General features: G+C 41.3%; 1 non-coding gene across 1 annotated transcript; it reads left to right on the top strand.

The window, feature by feature from the left end:
* The first annotated feature begins 207 nt into the window (after nt 1–207).
* On the top strand, nt 208–279 carry trnae-uuc (transfer RNA glutamic acid (anticodon UUC)). Its single transcript has one exon. It is a non-coding gene; the product is annotated as a tRNA-Glu (tRNA).
* The last annotated feature ends 22,798 nt before the right edge of the window (nt 280–23,077 follow it).

Here is a 23,077-nt window from a genome sequence, read left to right as displayed (position 1 = left end):
AGCGTTCCCTCTTTTCCCAGATGGTAAAAAAGAGCCCTGACTCTTGCAAACTTCATTTTTTTGTAGAACAAAGAGAAAGATAAATAACTCGCTTTATGGCCTTTTTCCACTCATGCATACCAAGTCCAGTATGCATCCAAACATTGTCAGAATAGTAGGAGTGCAGACTTTGAAAAATGGTCTTGTCATGTAAACTCAGCAGCTTTGTCCCTGGTTGTCTAGTGGTTAGGATTCGGCGCTTTCACCGCCGCGGCCCGGGTTCGATTCCCGATCAGGGAAAAACCTCTTTTTATGCTCATATAAAACGACAGATTCTGCATTAAAACATAAAGTTTGTGTGAGTTGGAGTTGAGCCGACAGCCTAAGGATGACAGTTTTAACTTCTACTCTACCAACTGAGTTATTGAAAGCGACATGCAAGTAATCCCACATGTCCAAACACCAGTATGTTGGCAAGAAACACAGCCAGTTTTGGATGTTTCAATTGTTAAGTTCATTTGACACAAAGAAGAAAGATCGCATTGTATAAGTTGTTCAGCTACAAACAGATATATCTTTTGATGACATTTGGAATCATACTGGACTTTGTGTACATGAATGGAGAAAGGCCATAAATGGTTAGAATAACATTCAGTGCTTTTGGAGAAAAGTTTCGAGAGTTTTGTCATGTAGTGAGAGAAATGAGTGGCTGAAATATCAGGCATTAAAAGTGCAATTTGCACTCATGGAAAGAAAATTGCTTTCATGTGGACCGCATTGAGATATCGATCTGCCTGTGGAACATAACACCTCTTAAGAGGTTAGATTTGTGCTCTCAAGCTGCGATGGTGGTTTTCTCATGGCTTCTAAAAGAAGAGGCTGTGGTCAGGGTGGAGTGAGTCTTTGATAACCAAGATTGTTGTTGTTTTGGCCTTCGAATAGACAATGGCATTACCCAGTGTCAGGTCTTTCTCAGTAAACTGCAGAGAATGATATAGAGGGCAAGAAATGGTCAAGCAAAGTTTTATTGGGTGTGTGTCTGTAAAAAACACTACAGCTCTCTGATACATTTTTGGTTCAAGATTTAATCATCATGCAAATGATTGTGATTAATGCTTTGTCTGTTTAATTCAAATATTATACTATAAACCTAATATTTTAATAGGGTTGGCAACTTTCTAGATCCGATTACTACATGTGTGTGAAGTACAGGTGCTGTAGCTATACGGTATACAATTGTCCACAGTAGCCTAATTATAATATATACAACAAAAAATGCATCTAAAATAAACACCAGAAACCTGGACTAAGGGTGATGTACATAAGTGCATTAAATCTAGGTAGGACTGCTCAATAGGTAGGATAACAGCAGAACAATTGTCCCACCATATAAGCAAAATGAGAGCCTGCTAAGGCCGCCAAGAGGGTGCCAAAGACCATGTATTTATTTCTATTTGTTTTTTACCGATGTTATGTCAGTGGCAGCTCAGATTTCTGCATAGGGCCCCACACAGGCTTGGGCCAGCCCTGGTATCACGGTGTCGTGCACTGGAAAACCATCAAGCCTGTTGACTATGCTACCAGTGTTGTTGATGTAACTGTGCAAATAAACTGCAAACACAATTACTTTTAGAAGTATCATCCAGTTTGTTTTCACAATTGCCAAAATGTAATGAATCACAGCCAGTGTTCTAAAACAGAGCTGGAATGTATTCCTGGTTGATGCGCCCTGTTTCTGGTTCCAAAAAAAAAAAAAAAAAATTGGTGGATGAATTTTCAATGAAAGTGCTTCACTCAGCAGCCATTAATGATTCTTATATCCAGTATGAATAAATTTAAATTCCTATCCTTGTATCAGGTGCAGCAATTATGTGTAACAATTGTGAAGCAAAAAAGCAAAAGCAAAATTGTAATATAACAATATAGGTAATATAGAACTTGATCTAATGATATTAATTAGGCTATGCAAATAGCACAACTACTTCGTAGGCTTTTTGAAAGTTTGATCATGATCAAAGATCATGATCTTTGTTTTCTAAGTGTGTTTCCAAATTGCCTTTGACTGCTGTATGCCTAATTGCGGCATTTAACACCTCATTTCGTCTCTAATTTTTGACATGTACTCTTGACATAAGTCTTGCATAAGTGGAAAGTCGATCAGCCCCCGTTTAAAAATGATAAGCTTTTACTGTCATGTTAATAACATCACGCACACGCACGCATAATGCTTCGACTGTCCTACACTTTAAATATCTTTTGCACATTATGGAGGGTGAGCATAGTTACCAGTTCCCTTCATGCAAAAGGGTTGTCTTAGGTTACTGTAAAGTCTAATGCACATTTGGAATTATTAAAAGTAGTTTATAATCAATACGAAATTTTACTGGGAGCCAAAGTAAAGTAGCTAAGATATGATTGATGTGATCAAATTTTCTAGCTCTATTAAAAACTATGGCTGCTGCATTTTGAACTCGCTAGGCACTTTAGGCACTTAATAGCACAGCTAGATAGTAAGGGATTACAGTAGTCCAATATTGAAGCAATAAATGCATGGACTACCTTTTCTGTATTATGTGTGGAGAGCATGCTCCTAATCTTTGAAATGTTTCTAAGGTGGAGAAAGGGGGTCCTAGAAACATTATTTATTTACGTGAGCTTCGAACGAGAGACTGGGATCCATAACTCCAAGATCTTTAACTGTTAGAGAAGATGTGATTGGGAAACCATTGAGGTTCATTGAGTAATTAGAGAGTGGAGACCTAGCTGACTCTGGGCTTAATAGAAACACCTCTGAATGTCTCTGAATGTTAGAAATTAATTAAAAATACTAATGTCAATGTATTTACAACGCATGTATTTAGGACGTAATTTTTTCAATCACAACAAAATATGTTGTTGTATTTTTTGCATTATGCTTACTACAGAATTAACAGTCAACTGTTCAGTGACTTTGCATGCAGAGTTGTAACACTGCTTATTACTAGAACTGTGGCTAGAATCAAAATCAACGCTAGTGTCGTTCCTAAATCCCCAATCAGCTAGTCGTAAAGTTAACATTCAAATAGAAAATAAAGATGCAGACTTCAGAATTAGTTAAAGAGAATAGCTGAGAGAATAGAATAAATTATCCGTTACTACCCCTGTCTTTTATCATCCCTCCATCCCTCCATCCCATGCCATCTTCCTCTATTATTTGCTTTTCTATTTTGTTCTGGTATCTCCTTATCTCTTTTTAAAAAAAACATTGGCCAAAAGACTAACGAAAACACTGACATACTTAAGACCTTTAATATTTTTTTAAAATATAACATTAAAAGGAGAATGTTACTTATTTCACCCTGACTGTCCACTTATATATCTGTTTTGAGTATGATTTTCCTTGTTCAAGTGAAAACAGTAACAAATGTAGCATGTCACAAATATATACATGACTATGTATGAAAAATGAAAGACATCAACATGAAACACTGGAGCTGATTTCAGTTAAGCACCTAATTATGGAAACTATAAAGACTAACATTGTCATAAAAATGTTGTGAAAGTTAATGCTTAGAAGATTACAAGTGGCTAAGACATACCTTGTTATAGGCTGTGCTTACTGATGTACACCAGGTGGACATAGTGTCAAAGCAGAGGGTCTGATGGAGCAGGTGGAACATCAACATTTAAAACAAAAATGAACTGCTTGTATTTAGTGAACTAAATAAAGCATAAGCGTCCTATGCATGGCATACAGATCCCTATAAGCTTTGATAAAATCCATCCTCATGTAAAAGATGTATTGTCCCAATCATAGTAAGTGAAAACTATGACATAAAAAACTTTCTTTACCTAATATAAGCAGGCAATTATCTTTTAATTTGACCTACCCCAGTAAATCACGGTACCTAAGTTGATGAATAACAGGAATAATCACAAACTTCTAATGAAGCAAAGTAATATATAATTACAATTATAAAGGACTAATTTGGTTTGTCTCCCCCAAAGCCATTAGAATGTTCTTTATATAACAGGTGAAAATGACCTACACCAATGTGATATACAAACCAATCCTGCTTTTATTACACAGAAGAGCTGAGCAATTATGGGGAGGCACCCTAAAAAGTTGAGGGTGGAATTACCTGTCAATAAACAAAGTACAGAATAGATAAGCAAAACTATTCTGTTGCATCATCTTTGAAATGACTCTGCAAGGAAAATGTTGATATGAATAAATGCTTGTATTCCTTTCTGATACAAGTCAAAAAATATCTTTAAAGTGGGTCAAACATGAGAACTATGTGCATTCCTTCACAAACATATACAAATCAATGAAAAAATCTCCCCTAATATGTTTATATACACAAGTGTCTGTGGGAGCCCCAAAGCTATATTATGCATTCAAATAACAAAATATATATCACAGTCCCTACAAAAAATGAAAGTAAAAAAGCAAACAAACAACAAAAAGGGGAAAATCATAAATGAAAATATCCCAAAAATAATATACTAATGTCATGTTTGTAAGCAGCCCTGCTTTCCTGCTTCCTAAAATGATGACATATTTTAGGTACTCAGGCCACTGGAAACAAAAATATACACAACAGTTCTTCCACACATTTAGAGGAACCTGATTTTTTTGTTAGATAAATATGTGTCAGTTATGACCGTTAAAAAGACCTGAACAAAAAAAATGTTTGGATTTTTATTTCCTGTCACCTTTCATCACGGGCAACATAAAAATTCACACTACTGCAATATCGCTAACATGTTACTGGCATGCGAATAAGACACCTGAGCACAGAGAGAAACCCAGTGTTATGAGTACAGTTGACATTGGAACTAGCTAGATAGCTCATATTAAGACACTTCTTTGGAGAACACGTGCTAAAGTGTTTTCCCCACAATCTATATGCATAATTTATTTGCCAACTGTGACCAGAGAGAGAACATACCTTACTCACAGCCTAGGACATGCATGGATTTTGATGAGGACTGCATATGCCTGGGATCAATTCAAACACGTCATGACGATGATATAAAACCTGATGAAACAAGCTTGACAAGCAGCAGTTCCGTATTTCCGTGAAAGTATCAAGCACAGATGAAGACGTTTCTATGGTTATCTCGGTTTTATAAATATTAGCCTATAGAGTTGGGCTTAGTACGTGAATAAAAGATGGAATTAAACATGCATAAATTACGGTGTCCTGGAAAACCCATCGTGCTGCAAATACACAAAGCATATTCATCAAAGTGGTAACACACTTTAGAAATGCGGTGCAAATTTAGAAAACGCATACAACTTCAGGAACAAATCCTGTCACAACACAACGGAAGTGCAGTTTCCGGAGGACACGGAAAGGGGTGGACTTCTATGAGATTAGCGTGAAGTCTATTGGAAGTAGTGACAACTGAGTAAAAAGGGTTGTTTTTTTTCCAGTTACCACGGTGTTATCAAGGGTAGGTATGTGATACAGAATGGAAGACTGACCTATTCATGCTCTGCATTCTTGCATATTTATTTATACATAAGGCAGCCTTAAAAAACATGGGATGGAAATCCCATTTAACAAAATATGCACTGTTTTACAGTCAGAGTGAAATAAGTAACATTCTCCTTTTAATATATATATATTTTAAATGTTAAAATTCTTAACTATGTCAGTTAAGCTGCCAAAAATGCCCCTTTTGAAATTTGTATTTCTAATGTCACAAGAACACTTTATTGACCTATCTCTGCCTATTCAGCCTATAGAGGTTTAGCACACCCACTTAAATTGCCTTTCTCAGGCATTTCAGCTCTGAGTACCTTTTGAATGAAGCACAATACAGGGCAGCCAATCATAAAGGAGCTCATTTATCTTACATCCGTCTTAAAGGTGCAGTAGCAACAGGTGCCTGTTGAATTCCAAGCGATATCTATAGAGGTTGGAAATTGGTTGTGTAAAAAAAAAAAAAAAAACAGGCTGAAAACGAGTCGTTTCCGCTCTGTGAATTGGGAGAAAGGGACAGTGTGTGGAAGCCCAACCCCAGTCATATAGGTTTGCTTCTAACAGTACCATTACCATCACCCACTCTGGTGCACTAGTTTGAGTGTATTAGAACTAGTAGCAATGCTGAAGCATTACATGTATCTATAACACATATTCTGACCATGATGAAGTGATAGGTTTGTTAAGGCAAACTGTGTATGCAATACATGTTGCTTAGGTCAATTGCTCCAATTGTACACAACTCTAAAGCTACACAACTGGACATTAGTTAAAGTCTACACAGTGTCAGTCATGTGAAGTACAACTGAAAGTTCCCCTGTTGTATTCTTCCAACAATCAAGTTCTGCGTAAGTGGGGGCAAAATAATATGACCTTCACATCAAAGAACATTTTAAACAAATGGACTGTATGTACATCTTTTTTCTAATGTTACAAATGGAGTCTAAAGTTATATCTCTTGCTCTATAGCACTTGCTCAAACCTTTCCTTTAGATTCCTTTTGTACACACTACAGACTGTGACCTCGAGATGCTTGAATGAATGTTGAACATTCACACTTGTGTATGAGTGCCGATTGTTAGCTAATGCATCATGATGAGCCTATCCTTTTTGAGTTACTTACTGAGATCATTCTCATAGCAAGTTCATTACACCTTGTGTACTCGATGTAGTGCGGTGAGCAGTTTCAATCTTAGTTACAATCTTAGTTATCAAAGACTCACTCCACCGACCAAAGCCTCTTCTCTTAGACAACATGACAAAACCATCGCAGCTTGAGAGCAAAAATCGAGCCTCGTAAGAGGTGTTATGTTCCATAGGCAGATTGACATCTTAATGCGATACACATGAATTTTCTTTGCATACATGTACATTGCACTTGTAATGTTTCTGATATTGCTTCTCTCCTGAATAGCTCAGTCAGTAGAGCATCAGACTTTTAATCTGTGGTCCCTGTTCAAGTGAAAATATTGTTCTTTGCCACTAAAGTGCGCTTGAGAAGTTTCTTGAAATACCTCTAGATCAACCTAAGTCAAGGGACAGGACCCTGTTGCCTTGAGCCTTGCCGATTAAACTGACATTTCACATCCATTTCCCCCAGCTGTGATGCTGTGCATTGGCTGTCATCCCAGGTTAGGCTAGCTAGTTCTGCTGGCAAGCTTGAAATATCAAAATCCTTCCTACTTAAAAAAAAAAAATCACTTCTGAGCCTATCCTTTTTGAGTTAATTACTGAGATCATTCTCACAGCAAGTTCATTAGACCTTGTTCACTCATTGTAGTTCGGTGAGCAATTTCTATATTGGATGAGAGAAGGAGCAGACTTGTTCAAGTCACAGAATCCATTCAAACTTAAACAACAGGAGCTTGTCAGTGGAGGGTATACTTGCTCACACCTTTCTTTTCAATTCCTGTTGCATAAGGGAATAAGGGACAAGGGAAGTGTGAAGGAAATATTGTTGTGTTTCTTTCTCTATCATTGTAAAGCGTGAGAAAGCTTAGCATAAGATTAGAAGAACAGGACGTTCCCTAGAGAACGTCCTTGAAGAAATACACTCCTTCCAAGGAGTTATCTGGTCTCAGCAGAAGCAAACCCTCCCTCGTTCTCTCGAACGCTACGGCTAGTATATAAGGGGAGGGAAATCACCCAAAGGGGAGCGAAGCAAATAGGCACGCTCATTTTTTGAAACTAATAACTCAATAAAATCTTCTTATCCACATCTGACTCCTTGTTTGCTGAATTTCCACCACAGAATTTGGCGTAGTCGGCAGGATCAGCGAGAGGCACCATGCGGAGCGGCGGTGACTAAACTTCGAGGACGCTCCTCAGAGAGAAAACTGAGCTGGAGGAAGAGGGAAACCCACAAGAATACGGGAAAGTACCTAACCAGGGAGTGATGTCCCGCTTGACTCCGGTGGTGTGCTCCGCCTGATCTAACGAACAGAAAGTAAGTGGTGAAGTTCAGTAATTTAATCCTAGAAGAAAGTGACATAGTGATCCGCCTGAGTCTACCCTGGGGTGGGTCTGTAAAGTAGCATAGTATATGAGATACTAGGGCTTAAAAATAGGGTCTAGAGGACTCCGGAGTCTGGGACTCCGCCAGCCTTAGAGAATAGGCACACTGAGTAGACGTACTAGTGTAAGAAATAGGCCCGGGCCGACAGAACACCCCGCAGGGAAAGGAGTGGACTCAGTATACTAGCACGATTTGCTGGAGTGGAACTAATCCATATCGGGGGTAGATGGTGTGGATAATAAGATAAAAAATAGGAAAATTGTAGAGAGTAGGTAAGTTTCCTTTGTTCGTTTGTTACCTGAATCCAAAAGTAAAAAAAAAAAAAAAAAAAATGGGTGCGGGCAATAGTAAGGAGTATGAGTTCGGTAAGGACAAGCTCTCCAGTAGCCTATTCTTTCAAATGAGTAAAGATTATGGGGAACATGTAAACAAACATGTCCCGTTTTGGATTAAACATTATGGGTTTAATACCTCAGGGACGCTGAGTGTTGCATACCTGTTAAAATTAATTAAGAGAGTCGAGGTCAAACCTAGAGAAGCTGATAAGAAAGCACGGAAATATTTGACAAAAACAGTGAGGATATGCTAGAAAAGGCAAAAATGTGGTTAGAAGAAGCTGAGAAAAGGCAGAAGAAACAGGAAGGGCAAAAGAAATGTAATAATGAAGTGTCTCAGTGTGTTTCCTTAGCTGATCCTGACCTCGATGCCGCCCCGCCGAGAGCCCCCAGCTGATTCAACAACCACAAGCATCAGGAAACCCACCTCCTTATCCCGAACCAGGGACTTCATCGCTAACATCAAAGCCGTCTCCATATGACGAACCAAGACGGCAACTGGAGACAATAACCTCACCAGTGGCTCATCACACTCGAAGTCACGCCACTATAAAGCCATCCGCAGGGCCTGACAGAGGCTATGCCCCACAGTTCCCGATGGTGGAAGTGTCAGGACCTGAGGGAGTGATTATGGTCCACCGTCACTGGACTACAGACGACATCATGAAAGCGGCCGACGGCCTGAGCAAGCCAGGTGACATCGGCGGACGACGCTTCGGACAAGAACTGATGGCATTCGTGCAGTCCTGCAGACCAACACAGGCTGAACTGAGACGGTTGTTGATGATGCGGAAGAAGCAGAGGAAGAGGAAAAGGAGGGAAAAACGAGTGGATGAAAGAGCAGGAATGCTACAACTGTGGAAAGCTTGGACATTTTGCCAGAAACTGTCCGGAGGAGGATAACTCATATGACGGGGGCACAGACCTGGATCCCACTATCCACGAATGACGGGCGGTGGAGAGGCAGGACAGCAGCGGACCACTGAGTGAAGACGGCAAAAGGGAAGTAACAAATTTAAATTACCAACTATTACAGCAGATTAGTAAAGGGCCAAGAGGCCTCCCCGAGGTAACTGTGAAAGTAGAGGGAAAAAATGTTAGGTTTTTGGTTGACAGTGGTGCCACCCACTCAGTGTTAAAAGAAGGTTTAATAGAATGTAAAATGAGAACAGGATATGGGATAACAGTAATTGGAGTAGGGGGTCATCCCATTGATGAAAGGATGTCCGAGCCTCTCCAATGTAGTTTAGGAAGCAGCCAATTCAAACACAGCTTTTTGGTGTCAGAAACCTGTCCAATTAATTTGTTAGCTAGAGATTTAATGTGTAAACTCGGGTGCACAATTAGCAGCAACCCAGAGGGGTTATTTGTTATGTGGGAAACACCTACACAGGGAGTCCAGCTAGAGGCAGGAGTCCCTTTGTACGTGTATGAATTGCAGTGCACTGCTGGGGAAGTACTAACACATTTTATGACTGAAGTTACTAACACGCTACCTGGTGAGCTGACTAGCGCACATGTTGACCCAGACTGGCAGAGAGTAGGGTTGTGGACAAAACGCATGTTGAGCACAACTGATTGGATAAAAGGACCCCAGTGTAAAGTCATGTACAGCCCAAGCATAGATGTGTGGAAAATGCCAACCCCGTATAGGCTAAATTGTAAAAGGGGGGTTGAGCTTGTAAGTCCTAATATAGTAATTATGGCAGCCTCTGTTACCCTCTCAGAGGAAGAGGAGGAGGAATTGAAAACAGTTCCTGCAGGATTATGGGCACAGGGAAAAAATGATGTGGGCTTAATAAAAGGATGTGAGCCTGTCCACATCACCCCAAAATCTGATTACAGACCACACCAGCACCAATACCCTCTAAAACCAGAGGCAGTGGAGGGTATCAGGCCTGTGTTCCAATCATTAAAACAAGCAGGAGTTATCGTACCATGCCCAGACTCACCAGTACGTACTCCAATTTTCCCAGTTAAAAAGCCAGGGAGAGATGAATGGAGATTTGTGCAGGATTTGCAGGCTGTCAACACGGCAGTACACCCTAGAGCCCCAGAAGTTCCAAACCCGCACACCATTCTCTCTCAGATCCCACCAGACAGTAAGTGGTTCAGTGTAGTTGATTTGGCCAACGCTTTCTTTAGCGTACCTGTGCACAAGGATAGCCAATTTTGGTTTGCTTTCACTTTTGAAGGAAAGCCATACACATTCACGAGATTGTGTCAAGGGTATTGTGAATCACCAACCATTTACAATGCCGCCTTACACCGAAGCCTAGAGGCTTTAGAACTCCCTAAGGGAATAGCCTTGCTGCAATATGTTGATGATCTTTTGATTTGTGGGAGAACACGAGAAGCGTGTAAACAAGCCACGGTGGCACTGCTACATCATTTAGCAGGGGAAGGCCACAAGGCATCCAAATCCAAATTACAGTTTTGTAAGCAGCAAGTGCATTTTTTAGGACATGACATCACTGAACAAACGCGCATGCTGACTAAAGACCGAGTGAATGCCATTTTGACTATACCAAAGCCCATGACGAAAAAACAACTGTTGTCCTTTTTAGGAATGTGTTCCTATTGTAGGACATTCATACCATCCTATGCAGAACATGAGGGACCACTCAGAGATATAATACCGACCAAAGGGTCAAATTCCTCACAGCCGGAATGGACACCGGAAGCTGAGGCGGCCTTCACAACACTGAAACAGCTGTTACAAGTCATGCCAGCGTTAGGCATTCCCGACCCAAACAAACCATTTGAACAGACAGTGGATGTTAAAGGGCAATATATGACAAGTGTATTGACACAAAAACATGGGGACAAACAAAGGCCGGTGGCCTACTTCTCAGGAAAATTAGATACAGTCGCAGCAGGCCTACCTTTATGTGTAAGAGCTGTGGCAGCCGCCGAGAAGGCACTAGTGGCTTCCAGAGACATAGTAGGCTACGCCAAGCTTACCCTACATGTGCCTCATGCAGTGTCAAGAATACTGCAAGATCAAAAAGTGGCACATTTGTCCACTCAGCGATGGCTTAGGTACCACACTGCCTTATTAGACATGCCAAATGTTACTGTGAAACGATGCACAACTCTAAACCCCTCCACTCTATTGCCTACAGAGGAGGAAGGAGAGCCCCATGACTGCCAACAGGTGTTAGAAATTGCAACATCTCCCAGAATAGATTTAAAGGAGGAACCAATACTTAATGCGGACCTGGAATTGTTTGTGGACGGTTCAGCTAAACGTGACTCTCAAGGCACTAATCGAGCAGCATATGCTGTTGTGTCACACACAGAAGTGGTGAAAGCAGAACCACTCCCATCTAATTACTCAGCGCAGGCAGCTGAACTTGCTGCACTCATACAGGCGTGTAAACTAGCACAAGATAAGACCGTGAACGTCTGGACCGATTCCCGGTACGCGTGGGGAGTGGCACATGACTTTGGGGCTATTTGGAGACATCGTAACTTCCTTACGAGCTCAGGAGCAAAGATAAAGAACCATTGCCTAGTAGCAGAACTGTTGGAAGCAATCCAACTACCAAAGAAAGTGGCCATCATAAAATGTGCAGCACACACAAAAGCAGGGGACCCTGTGTCGAGAGGAAACGCTTATGCAGACAAAGTAGCTCAACTCACAGCCACACAACCAGTCCATACACAAATGGCACAAATAGATAATGGAACCAGGATAACAACCAAAGATATCCAAAAACAAGCTACTCCACAAGATTATGTGAAATGGAAAAAAGGGGGGTGCAAACAAATAGGCGGGATATGGGTACACCCAGAGATAAACAAACCCTGTCTCCCCACGGCTTACATGAAAGGACTAATTGAGATTGCTCATGGGAGGAGTCACATGAGCAAAGGGGGGATAGTGGAAAGTATAACAAAATATTGGTATGCACCAGGAATAAACACACACACCAGTAAATTTTGTTCCCGATGCTTGGTATGTGCACAAAACACACCACACGGGGACAATCATACCAAACACGCACCCGCCGGACACCCGCCGCCTAGTGAGCCATTTCAACATTGGCAAATAGATTTTGTAGAACTAACACCAGCTGAAGGAAAGAGGTACATGCTTGTGTGTGTGTGCATGTTTAGTAAGTGGGTGGAGGCCTTCCCAATGGGAAAACAAGATACTGATGCAGTAGCAAAAGCGCTACTGAGAGAAATTATTCCCCGGTGGGGGTTACCACAACGAGTGTCCAGTGACAATGGGACACCCTTCGTACACGAAGGACTAAAAGCTCTGACTAAATACCTAGGGGTAGATATGAGAAAACACTGCAGCTATCACCCTGCTAGTGCAGGGGCAGTAGAACGGACAAACGGCACCATTAAAGGAGGTCTAGCTAAATTAACGCAGGAAACAGGCATGAATTGGGTAAAATGCCTTCCCCTCGTCCTGTGGCAATGCCGAACCAGACCGCAGGCACGAACAGGCTTATCAACTTTTGAGAGTGTTTGGACGGCCTCCCAACACGGGGCTAGGACCGCCCGACTGGGATACTAACCTGATCAATGAATCACTTTTGCAGTATTGTGTGTCTCTGCACAAATCTCTCTCCCATGTGTCTAAGCAGGTGAAGGCAGTTCTTCCCGAGGTGACGGATACTCCACTCCACACCCACCAACCAGGTGATTGGGTGCTGATAAAGGACTTCAGAAGGAAGCGGTGGAACCAGCCCAGGTGGAGAGGACCATTCCAAGTGCTGCTGACGACTAACACCGCCGTCAAAACCGACGGACGAGCAACGTGGATACACCACACTCATTGCAAGAAGGCGCCAGAACGACCTGAGGACTCATGATGAATTCTCTGTTTGTCACTATCCTACTCACTACTCTCGCCCCGATCGCGGGACGACAACTCCTGCCAGAGGAAAGATGCAAAGGCAATATCGCTTGTGCAATGGCATTGGTGACGGCAACCACTGCAGCCTTGAATAAGATTAATGGTTTAGCGTGGCAAGTCCTAACTCTGGCCAATAGGACTGAGACGATTTTTACACTCCTAAACCAAGAATTGCACCAGATTCGCCAAGTAGTCCTGCAGAATAGAATGGCCTTAGATTTGCTCCTAGCCGAGGAAGGTGGGGTGTGTAAGAAGATAAATGTATCATGTTGTTTTCACATCCCAGATTATTATGATAATATAACAGACCTGATTACACATATGAAACAGGACATCCAGGAGCCGTCCCCAGCAGACAATTCATGGTTCTCATGGTTCACCTCGGCCCTGGGCCCGTGGGGACACTGGGCAATGACGGTGCTTTTTCCTGTGCTCATTGTCGTATTGATGGTTATGTGTTTCCTGCCATGTATTATGAATTGTTGTGTCACCTGGGTGACTAATCTTACTCGTGTACAGTATCAACTGTTGCAAGAACTGCCAGAGGGGGTGGATGAGGATTCTGAGGAATTTAATGACCTCCAGGCACTATTCATTGAAAATTAAAGTCTAGATGATGTTGATGATTGACAAAGAATCAAAGGGGGGAAGTGTGAAGGAAATATTGTTGTGTTTCTTTCTCTATCATTGTAAAGCGTGAGAAAGCTTAGCATAAGATTAGAAGAACAGGACGTTCCCTAGAGAACGTCCTTGAAGAAATACACTCCTTCCAAGGAGTTATCTGGTCTCAGCAGAAGCAAACCCTCCCTCGTTCTCTCGAACGCTACGGCTAGTATATAAGGGGAGGGAAATCACCCAAAGGGGAGCGAAGCAAATAGGCACGCTCATTTTTTGAAACTAATAACTCAATAAAATCTTCTTATCCACATCTGACTCCTTGTTTGCTGAATTTCCACCACAGAAGTCATTTTGGAACAAACCTGTGAGGCAACTGTCTTTGAGGCAAAGTGTCTGTATCCAGGGAAGAACATGTGCATGTTCAAGTGCTTGCCCTGTACTTCATTCTCTGAAGTTTACTGAGAAAGACCTGACAGCAGTTGAACACGTTTGGTTGTTGTCTGCTACCTTGTCTCTGTCTCTCTCTGTGTTCGCATGATAGGCACCACTGCATGCCATGCACCAGGCCTCCTTTCTTGTGAGGCTGTCCCTCATGACATCTATGGAGTGCATAATTGAAGACTAAGTGAAAGGATTCCCTTAAGATCTGAATACCTTTGGTTGTTGTCGTACATCGTCTCTGTCTCTCTCTCTATGTGTAAAATGCAGACTGCTCAGGTCATGGTTTTGACAGCTTCTAGTATTTTCACTAGATCCAAAGCAGTGTCAAACCTGTTTTTACATTTAAATGTTTTCATTTGGTTTTACATTTTAATGTTAACAAAATAAGAAACAATACACATTATAAATGTTAGATAGCTACATATTTGTACTTCTTGTACAAACTAAGAAAATAATAGAACACTAATTTAGTTATGTGACATATTGACACCTGAGCAAGACATGGGTGAGGGATAAAAAGGCAGGATATTAGTCACACAAAGCACTGCCAAAAAGTTTTAAAAACACAGATGTGGGGAAGCTCATGAAGACAGGCTCAGCTTTAGTCCACAGTATGCTAAATGGGAAACACTGGAGGATGGTACATGAGGGGTTTAAATAGGGAGAGAGTTAATTAGAAGCAGGTGATCGTGATGGTTGATAAGTGTGTGATTGTGAACCGAGCAGTGGTCGTGGTAGGTGATTTGTGCGGATATGTGTGTACGTGTCTGTGTGTGCGTTCCTGGTTGGGTGCGGACCAGAACCTGACAACTTGTTTCCACTTGATATCAGAATTAGTTGAAGAGAATAGCTGGTCCTGTCCTTTATTGCAACTTAAATATAAACATGCTTTTGAGGGACCCTCTGGAGAATGTCTGAGGGGTACACAAGAGTTTAATTCTTATAAACTTTTTCAAGGGCAATTATGTAAACAACCCTCCTTTTTTTTCCATATTGTTCTTTGAAGTTTCCACCATTATGCTCAAATTACACATGACATTATAAAAGCTAGTCACCTATGAACCTGCGGGCTTATATAGAAGGGAAAATAAACTATGGACTATTTGTGCTCTGCATTCTTGCGTATTTATTTATGCTAGGCTGTACATAATGCAGCCTTAAAAACATAGGATAAAAATCCCCATGTAACACAATTCAGGTTCTGTCTAAATACATGGCTAGCTAGCTAGTTATTTTACAATCCCATTTAGAACATATATCGTCGTGAATGTCCTGAACAAAACATGCTGTACCTAATCCCCATAAATGACATATCTCTCACTGAATAAAAACTTGTATGCTTCAACAGTATACAGTGGTAGAAATGGTGATCACCTTTAAAAGGATTTCTTACTGTAGGCCTATTATAAACAACATGGAGGAAATTAAAATAAAAATACTTGAGTCAGGTGTCTGTTGAATTCCGAGCGATATATATATATAGAGGTTGGAAATTGGTTGTCTAAAAATGAATTGTGATTGTTAAGTCACATAGATGTAAGTGGACATGAAGGGAAAAAATAGTGTGGGTGCCAAGTATGGTGATTGTATTTTTAAAGCTGTAGGAAATGTTACATTCAGAATGTTTGTGAGACAAAAAAAAAAAAAAAGATATAATTACTATCCATGGTATAATTGACTGTGTTGCAGACAACATAGGCAGGGATTAGACTGAAAAATGTCAGAGTATTTTTAATGCTCTTTATTGCTGTCATCAGAGGTTATGCAGCCATATCCTCCCGAGCAAGTACGGCTTCTAATCCTAACAGTTTGGCCGCCTGCAGACACAAATAAAGTGTTGAGCAATATTTAATTACATCTACTTGAAATGCATATTTAATTGCATTGTTAGTATTTATGGAAAACAAGTGTTAGGATTGCTCTGCTCCATTGCAGACTTTCTCACTCTAGCAACTGTGGATTCCATCTCCTCAATCAGTTGGCCCATATCATATTCACAGGAACCATATTCCATCTTTATAAAAGAATTCAGTTTCACCTCCAACTATGAAGAGAAACAGTGTTAAGCAATATTTAATTACATCTACTTGAAATGCATAGTTCATAGCATTGTGAGAATTTATGGAAAACAAGTGTTAGGATTGCTCTGCTCCACTGCAGACTTTCTCACTTTAGCAAACACAGCTTCCAGGTCCTCAATACACTTATCCCTCTCATTGATATTCATATCTTTAGGTTCCACCTGTAGATATGAGTAGAAATATTGTTGAACAGTATTTAAATACATTTAATTGAAATATGACTTTAATTACATTTTGATACATTTGTAATTTATAATTTGTATTGGACTGGAAAGGAAACAAATACAATTTTTATCGCATAGCCGTAATCACATAGCCTGCAGGCCTAATGATGTAAAAATGTGCCCCCAAACATCAAATGTTCAACAGAAATAACAGGACCTGACACACTAAGGTACCGTAGACCCATTCAAATTGTGCTATTGGAATAATAAATTCCAATGCATTCAGTCATTTTAGCTAGTGTTGATTTTGATTCTCGCCACAATTATACTAATAATCAGTGTTACAACTCAGCATGCAAAGTCACCGAACAGTCGACTGTTAATTCTATAGTAAGGAGAATGTAAAACAAACAAACAAAAAACCCACCAACAGTATTTTTTTTTCCTGTAACTGACAAAGATTGCATATGCTAAATGTATGTGTCCTAAATATATTCTAAATACATTTACATTAGTGTTTTTAATTAATTTCTCGAACATTTGTTGAAATGCATTTGTAATTTATATTCAGAGACATTTCAGTGTACTTAAGTACAAGCATTCAATTAGCATCACTGTTCACCATAGCTGTTTTTCCATTTTTTGTGGCTTTTGTCCATTGCCACAGTATGGCTTTAAATCATTTGTCTTGGTTCTACTTTACTTACTATGGCTGATTGAGTTCTCTGAGTAGTGAAGTCCTTCTTCATTAAACGCTTTGGTCTAGTATCTGTTTAAAAAGTAACAGAAAATGTCTTATTAGCGTTGTATAGATACTTAGAACACTGCTACGTAGATCTCTCTCTCTCAGACAGACACACACACACACACAGTTCATCCAAGAAGTCATCCTCTATTCTGGAAGGGTTCTGGGCTCGTGTTTTTTCGTTTTTCTTTTTCCCATATTTACCAAATATCCCGTGCTTCTCAGAAGGAACATGTTCCTTGCGTCTTGGATTGCAATTGTAACTACCGCACTGACCCATAATAAATTTAGTGTACCCGTTATCTGTGATCTGTAGTCTAAAAATGGGTCACAGAAATTGTTCATTTGAAAAATCTGTTCTTTGACTACATCATATTCGCTTAATTGATGCGGCTGCATTATGACATCACACGCCACCCACTGAAATAAAAGCTGAGGATGTCATTGCAGAGGTAGGAGGAGCCAGAGTAGAATATTACAGAATATTACATTGCTTGAATAGTGGCTCTGTCTGCCCTGGGGGTATTATTGAAACCCAAAGGCTGAAAGGATGGGGAGAGAGAGAGAGAGAGAGAGCGAGCGAGCGAGCATGTGTGAACATATTCTTGTCACGGTACGCCCCCCCCCCCCCCCAAACGTCTCCCCGTGTGTGTTTGCTTGTGTGTGTGTGTTCATCCGTGTGGCCATGCTCCCTTGTGTTTCACGGCTGCCCTTCATTGTGTTGTTATTGTTTGCATATATAAGTCCTTTGTGTAAACGTTAACGTTGTCAGTGTTTGATCCCACGATAGCCTTAGTGCTACGTTGTCTTCCATGTCTCTAAATAAACATCATTATATGCATCATTGCTCCTCTTTTGTATCCTGCCAAGCCTCCCTGTGTTACAATTATGATAAAATTGGAAAAAATACTAGATCATAGATTGCAGTCTGAAGTACTTTTGACCTGCTGAGAGTTAGCCTGATTTGACTTAGCCTGTTCCTAACCTTTGTTTAGTATGTTGCATAAAAGCTCATGGAAATATTTCAGATGTAATATACATGTAACTGACCTAGTAGAGCAAAATTACAGAATTGTAAGGAGGAAGTGACGTTCTTGGGGCATATCATTAAAGGGGGAAATACACACAAGCTGTCTCAAAACCGACCACAAGCCATAATTTCGCTACCTAAACCATAGTGGCATACTCCCCTCTTACTGTTTTAGTCCCACACGCATTACACCGAATACTGCAGGACCAAAGAGTGTCACACTTATCAGCCCAGTGGTAGCTGAGATACCACACCACCCTCTTAGATATGCCTAATATAACTGTCAAAAGCTGTATAACACTGAACCCAGCTACACTCCTTCCTACGGAGGAGGATGGAGATCCACAAGACTGCACAGCAGTCTTAGCTGAAGTATATATACCGCGGGTTGATCTCTTTGAAGAAGCCATAAGTAACCCAGACCTATGCCTCTATGTGGATGTGTCAGCATGCAGGGACGACACAGGGGTCAATAGGGAAGCATACGCGGTAGTAACAGATCATGAAATACTTAAAACAGAAGTATTACCATCCTCCTATTCAGCGCAGGCTGCTGAACTAGTAGCACTGACGGAAGCATGCAAACTAGCTGCAGACAAAACTGTTAATGATTTTGGAGCCATATGGAAACATAGGCAATTCCTGACAAGCTCGGGTAAATATATTAGACATCACCATCTTGCTAGAAGCCATTTCGCTGCCAAAGACAATTGCAGTTGTTAAGTGTGCAGCTCACAGGACTACAGAAGACCAAATCAGCAAGGGGAATACTTTTGCAGATAGAGTAGCAAAGGCAGCTGCAATTAAAACCGCTGTGCAAGCAATACAGGAAACCGCTGCTACCCCGCAGGCCACATAACGGGAAATTCAGTCAGGGGCTACCGCCACTGAAGGCACCAGGTGGAGACAACTAGAACCTCCTGTTAACAACCCACGCTGCTGTCAAAATAGAAGGACGAGGAACCTGGGTACATCACACACACCGTAAGAAGGCTCCGACACCAGCCCCAACTCCAAGCAGCAGCACCCAAACAGACTAGGTCAGAACTGTGTTGAGTAGGGTGTTAAAGGCAAGGCCTACCCTTTCGACACTCGGAACCGTCAAGAGACGGTAGAGAAAATCAGACACAGCTAACACAGTCAGAACATAGACTGAATATTAATATGGATGAAGAATCCCATGACTTATGAGAAGACTTGTTACCATTTCAGGGTCCCAACGCCACTGAAGCAGAATGATTAGCAGCTAAATGCCAACAAAATACAGCGTGTATGTCAGCCATTGTGCATGCCCAACATATCGAGCAAGAGTACCTGGTGTGCCAGCACACCAGTGTTCCAAGGACTGTAATCCCTCTGAAAAACGCAGACGTAGGAGAAGTGAATATGACAATCTCTATGTGCCAGGTTATTAACCAGACCTCAAACTGTCCCAGTCCCACTAACCCCGCACCACCGAAAATGATGCTGCATGTGGCAGCTAGTAAGGGTGAGATATTTGTATAGCAGATGAAGCAGCAGGTGCCGGAAGTCTGGTCCAGATGCATCGATTATGTGCAGGTGCACAGCAATGGCACTTGCAGTGACTCCAATAGCAGTTCCCTGTGGAATTGCTCCATGACAACCCTGCAGGGGTATTGGAATGTAATGTGGGTCGGTGGTTCGGTGGCCTATGGTGAATTGCCACAGAACTGGACTGGTTGTTGTTATCCAGCTGTAGTGCGCCCAAGGACGCAGGTGTATACACTTCCCCATGCCAAGCAGCACAGGGTGAGGAGAGACATAACCAGCACAGACTATTGTGGTAGAATTCTGAGGGACCCATGGACCACTCCGGGTGAAACCATTGGTTGGTCCCTTTTCCTGGGCGGTGGCACAGTAGCAGCCCTGCAAAAGATCAATGGCTTAGCTTATCAGTTACTGCAAGTAGTTAATGACACCTTAGCAGCAATAGGTGCCTTAAAGATAGAACAACAAGTGATAAGGGCAGCAGTGCTTCAACATAGAATGGTATTAAATCTCCTAACCATGAAGGAAGGAGGAGTGTGCAAAATGATTAACACTTCCTGCTGTTTTTACATTCCAGATCTCAGCGCTAATATTACTGATTATATGAATCTTATGTGATCTGCCTTCACTCCGCAGCCTACAGTTCCAGTAGCGGCTGTAGCGTTGCCCATTCTGCTACTCATTCTTCTTCTTTTTCTTCTTCTTCTGTGTTTACCTCCTTTTTTGTCATTGCGTGTCAGACGTCTTTCTAGTGTGTTCACCATGCCAGCGCTCAGCGGCCATGCCAATGACCAACCCCAGCTCTTTGAAGACATTCTGCTCCGCAAGATGGGCGGAGCTGGTGATCCACATGAAGACATCGTAGTGCTATTTGCTGAATAAATGTGTGATAATGTGTGATATAGGGGGGAAATGTTGTGGAAATGTACCTTACTTCATTTTGTGGAAATTTATTTTGCTTTATTTTACTTTGCTTTATGTTTCTATAGTCACAGCATAACAGTCTGCAGATAAGCATGTGAGTCAGGTACACCAGCTGCTCACATACCGTTCTAACCATAGCGATAGAAGAAGCCTTCAGCGCTCAGGCTAACCAAAACATGAATTAGCTGATACTCTGTAGGAGTCGTTTTTCTTTTTTTTCTCTTTCTTCTGTTCTCTGTATAAGGGGAGGGGGACCGTACTGCGCGTCAGTCCTCTTACTCTGTTATACAGGGGACAGAACTCAATAAAATTTTACTCTTTACTACTCAATGCATAAAGCTGTCTGTGTTTGATGTGCTCTCATTTTCCCACCACATCCATTTAGCAGTACTTCTGAATAACCGAAATGGCTTAAAACAGCTGAGGGGATGTTTGAAACTGAGTGATAAGATGTTCAGCAATTTATATATGATAATACAAGGCAGTAAATTAAATTTGGCTGAACTGGACAATAGTACCTGGCATGAAAAGTATGTCGTAGAGAGAGTAACAAAAAACTCAACCTCTCACCTCGCGCTCTGAGATGTCTCCGTCACTGTCTGTAGTGTCCTCTAGGATACTGCTGCCCTCACTAAAGTGTGTCACCCTGACCGGGTCAAACATCTCTTGAACATAATAACTACACAATGGAAAATCAGCTTCAAGTGCTGCACTGAGCAAGAGTGCACTGTAAATGGCCAGATATAAATGGCAATGTCAGTAGTAAATTTATATATGCAGTCATGGAACAGGACCTAGCTGTAGAGCACAGCTTTAAGGTGCATATTATGATGTGCTCTTAGCAATCATCCTCCTGGCTGTGTCTTGCTCTTTTGGCCAAATGTTTCTCTTCCAAAGCAGACAGACCAGACTTGCTGCATATTACTCCGTGCACTATAAATAAACCACATGTATAATGCCTTGTAAACAATGGAACAAGGGAAATTTGAATTGTGACTACTCTGTTAAAGGGGCGGATAAGGCAACCCACCCAAACCCCCCCGAAAGCTGTTCTGTTATCTCTAATTGCTATGCAATAGTCCTGTGATTAACTCAAAGGCTGGAGAAGTTTCACCTTTCTCTACTTGAATCCTGAAGGCTGTTCGGTTCTGTCGCCCACAATCCATCCTGTGTAATTAAACATTCACATCATAACTCGACCCCGTGCAATAGGGCAAACTCACTCGGATGGGGGAAAGGATCACAGACTACCTGTACTGCTGCCGCAACTCTACGGCCATTCCAACAACATCCACATACATTCCAGCAACATCCTATTATAAGACACAGTGGGCTTAAGTACACCCATTTAATAGCATGTTGGACCTTCTTTGGCCTCCAGAACTGCAGCAATTCTTTCTGGCATAGTTTCCACTATGTGCTGAAAATACTCTGCAGGAATCTTGGTCCAATCTTCATAGGATATTTTCTCTCAAATTACATGGAGGGACTGACATGTTCTAAACTGCCTGTTATACTCTTACAGCCGCTTTGAAATACAAAAAAAACATATTTATCTTCCACTCCACTCAAGGATGGCCACACTTGGAATTTCCCTTGGCACATTTAAAACATTGTGTGAGCCAGATAGCTTCTGTTTTCAACCTCTGAGTATTAGTGTTCCATGCTTATGAGATGCTTCAACACGTCCATGCGTGTTGTAAAGAAACAAAGTGTAAGCAGTATTAATGAAAGTGCATCTCTACCTCAAACTCACCAGTGTAACAATTACAGTTTGTGAAACCTAATTTTAAATGGCGATCAGCCTTCATAACAAATCTCCAATAACAAATAAGCAGAACTCACCTTGTTAAGTGTTTGTGTTTGTTTGTGTGTGTGTGTGTGTGTGTGTGTGTGTGTGTGTGTGTGTGTGTGTGTGTGTGTGCAGTTTTAAGCATAGCAAGGCACTTCAGGGTTGCCAGGTGGAGCCTTCCTGAAGACCCTGATACTGAAACAGCATTAAAAGCTGCAATGGCACTGTAGTTGTATTTATCTGCACTAATACAGCTTTGAACTATTGCACTCTTACATACAGTAAGTTTCTGTGTACCGGTGTACATTTCTGTGTACCTTTAGTAAATAAAGGGATTCTATTCTAATATTACAAGTGCTAGAAGTGCTGAAACTCCAAACAGTGAAGAAACCAGTGGAGCTTAATGACTGGTCAGATGAAGAGAGTGAAGTGAGGAGTTTCCTTCAGTGTCTGCCATGTCCCAGCTGAGGTGAGTGTGAAGCTTTTATTAGTACTATAGGAGTTTTGTTTAACTTTGAAACTGATGGTGTCACAGCCATTTGTGGCCGGGAGTCTAGAAGAGCATAATTGGCTGTACTCTTAGGGAGAGAGGGA

The sequence above is a fragment of the Electrophorus electricus genome, unplaced genomic scaffold, assembly GCF_041902795.1.
Source record: "Electrophorus electricus isolate QZ-2024a unplaced genomic scaffold, ASM4190279v1 Scaffold83, whole genome shotgun sequence".
In the NCBI taxonomy this organism is placed as follows: domain Eukaryota; kingdom Metazoa; phylum Chordata; class Actinopteri; order Gymnotiformes; family Gymnotidae; genus Electrophorus; species Electrophorus electricus.
This window is presented reverse-complemented; position numbering and strand designations above follow the sequence as displayed.